Source organism: Ctenocephalides felis, unplaced genomic scaffold, assembly GCF_003426905.1.
Source record: "Ctenocephalides felis isolate EL2017-DRISC unplaced genomic scaffold, ASM342690v1 CF-g0.4_SCAFFOLD_00698, whole genome shotgun sequence".
Classification (NCBI taxonomy): Eukaryota; Metazoa; Arthropoda; class Insecta; order Siphonaptera; family Pulicidae; genus Ctenocephalides; species Ctenocephalides felis.
Window position 1 is genome coordinate 1,691 of NW_020536852.1, and position 3,444 is coordinate 5,134.

The 3,444-nt window shown below is 24.4% G+C and overlaps 1 long non-coding RNA gene across 1 annotated transcript; it reads left to right on the forward strand.

Annotated features, from left to right (window-relative positions):
• Positions 1-935: 935 nt before the first annotated feature.
• On the forward strand, positions 936-2,853 carry LOC113367417. The gene is made up of 3 exons (XR_003366305.1): positions 936-1,124; positions 2,440-2,566; positions 2,666-2,853. It is a non-coding gene; the product is annotated as an uncharacterized LOC113367417 (long non-coding RNA).
• The last annotated feature ends 591 nt before the right edge of the window (positions 2,854-3,444 follow it).

Genomic DNA, 3,444 nt, shown 5'->3' on the forward strand with positions numbered 1-3,444 from the left:
GTTTTTGAAATTATATTTGCGTTCATGAAGTAAATAAGTTCGCAATCTGAGCATTTTATCTGATAAACTAGGTTACTATTATTAATACATTTATTCTTAAATTGTTAGAAATTTTTTACCTAATTTAATTATTATAGTCGACAGTATATTCCACTGAAGGTTAAGATGTTAGTCGAAACGTATGGATTTCAAATAAATTTTTAAAAAACATTCATAATTTTTATAATTTAATAATTTTTATCTGTAAAACTAACTGATATATTTATAGATGTTGAAATGTATGATTAACTTCTTCGAGGGCGTAACATCAAGTAAAAAATAAATAAAGTAAAGATTTTTAAAACATCTATAATTTTTGTATGTATTTCATATGTATAAGTGTTAATCTAAGAATTTCAACTAAGTAACGCTTTCTGTTTTTTAAATTTAAGATTTAGATATATATAGTCTTTCTTTTTAGTTAAATTTCTTTCTTTTTTTATTCTTACTCTGTTTATATTTAGTTTTATTTTAGTTTTAAATTGTAGAACCACTGATGATGACGTAGAATTTTACGTCGAAACAAAGGGAAAAATAAAGACGTTTTAAAACTCTTGAGAGGGATATTACTTAACTCAAAAATCTGATGGTACTTCTGCTTGATATCAAGCTGGCCGGAGTTAAAAATAACTCTTGATATATGAACCCTTTTTTAAAATATCAAAACAATATAGGTACTGAGCTTGCACTCAGATACCAAAAATTGCTTGCGCAAAAAATACAGAAAAAGAAAACATTTATCAGAAAAAAATCTCATAAAGGTCTTGACCCAATTTTTAAGGCGTAACTTAAAAATATAGTAGCAGTAATTGTAATAAAATAGTTTTTATATGCGCCTATAGGCCCACTTAATAAAAGTATCATGTTCTCAACTATATAAATTCTTTTTTAGGTGCAAATCGATAGTTTCGGGTACTTGTGATAATAGGTGTCGTCTGTAATCAAACAACCAACCACGTCGGCATTAATCAGCTGATAAGGCGTAGATGTCATCGGATAAAATATATTTTGAAATTTAGTCATTGTCGAAACAACTTGTGAAACTTCTACACAATGTGCGACTGTCTTAAATCAGTATTCTGTTGGTAAGTTTTGAATATATTATTGAAATAATATGTGGTAATATTTATTAGCAATATTTTATCATTTGCAATGTGTCGTATGTATTCAAAATATTTATTCGTGATCATAACTATATTTATTTGTTTAAACGCATGAGAATTTTTAAACATTTTGAATTCCATTTGCATGAGTATACGACAAAATCAAAATGCGTTTACCATGATTAATCGAGGAAATTTGTCATTAGTGATATTTACAAATAAGCTCCTGCAACTCCTTAGTTTTATTTTAAAATTGTTATTATAGAAGACAAAATAATTGTATTTGATATGTCTAACGATTGTTTTCAATTTAATATAAGAGACTTCCTATGTTCTTTTGTATTAGCTTCAATTTATCTGTTTTCGTAGGTGTTTAATTTTCCTTGATATGGATCACATGTTTTATAATTTTTTTACAAAATAAAATTTTATGTGAATATATCCAACACATCAAATATAACAAATTACCAATAAAATAATATAAATGTCTTCGATGCTGCCATAAGGCGATAATAATTAATTTTATCGTGCTAAATAATTTGTGTTCGTGATAACAATTTTGTGCAAATACAATTCAGATGTTGCATAATTATAGAATTTTATGTTAAAATGTTTTTGAGCATATATTTATTTAAATATGTATATACTTGTACTAAAATGATTTTAAGATATTAATAATTTGATTAATTTGCATTTGTAATTTTTAAAATATGTTCATTATATCAAAAATGTTTAAAGTACCTACTTTAAACTAATGAATTATTCTAGATTTTATTTAATTGTTAATCCAATTAATCCGAATATGTCAAATGATAATGATTTAATATTTCTTAAAATAATAGTATAACTATATTATCATAAAATTTTGTTTTTACACAAAATTCTTCAGAATATCTGAGTACTTATGTATCCCATAAATGTACTTACATTTATGGGAGTCAAAGTTAAATTAATTTATCAGCCAAAAATGTCAACGCACTCTGTAAGTGATAATAACTCGTTTTTTAAATTAACACTAATTAATGTGTTTTCATTTGAACTTTGGCAAATTTGTTGGATCTCCATTTGATAATTTCAATATTTAATATTTTACCAGTACTATTACGATTCAAACTTTGAAGTTCAAAGTAATTATACAATTAGCATTACATCTTTGAATAACATTCATTAAAATATTAATAGTCTTTTCAACTTTTAGTTGAAAATATGTTTAAATATATTGATAATATTGATCATTAATAAAATAAAATTGTAATATATTTTATATGATGATTCTAATTTTATAAATAATTTTCAGCTTATGCAACTTGAGTATGAGCATATTATGCTGTTTGGGCGTAGTTGGTGTACTAATTTTGGCAGCAATTGGTGTAGGACTATACTTTGGCCTTAAGGATGGACCACCTGATCATTAATAGTTTAAGGTATTTTTATGCAACATTAACAAAAATAGTAATTACAAAACTGCTTTGAATTCTTAAATCAATTCTAAAATCTATTATCTACCAATATTTTTGTTTCAGATTCATACAAACCAGACACGCAAAATCATAATCTCAATATCGCGATCATTATAGTTTAAGGAAATTATAATATTCATCATTATCAATAAATATATGCTACATAATAGTTTAATCTTTGTTATATATGTAAAGTTCTAGTGTAACTCAAATACTTTAATTTGTTCTAAAAAAAGTATGTATCTCAAATATTGCCAAGTCGATGCAATATAATGTATTTTGATAAATAAAAAAAAATATTTTTGTGTAACTCATGCTCGTTATATTCATAATAACAGTTAAGTTAGATTCAAGCTAAAAAAATTGTTTCAGAGTTAGATACCAATCAACGAGATTCAAGTTAGAATATTTTTACAAACTCATAAAATGAAGATTTTAACGAGAATTTTGAAAGAGTTTAGCAAGATTTCTGTTAAAAACAAGTCAGATTCAAGTTAGATTAGTTAGATTGTTTGATTCAAGTTAGATTCAGATTGAGAATAAATATTTCTAATATAGATTAAAAGGTTATTTAAATAAAAACTTTGAAAAAGATAAGGTTAATATATATTGTATACGGTAATCGATAGTACATACATTTTTTGTTATAACTCTTACCTGGTATGGCATTTGTCTAAAGTGAATGATATATTTGGGAAACTTGTACAAAATTATTTTGTAAGAACATATGTAAAAATATACTTAATGAGTTTGACAAAATTCTAATTTTTAATGTTGCTGCTAATGCAAAAATATTTTTTTGGATTTTTTTGACAGAAGATACCATAGTCTTATAGATCATA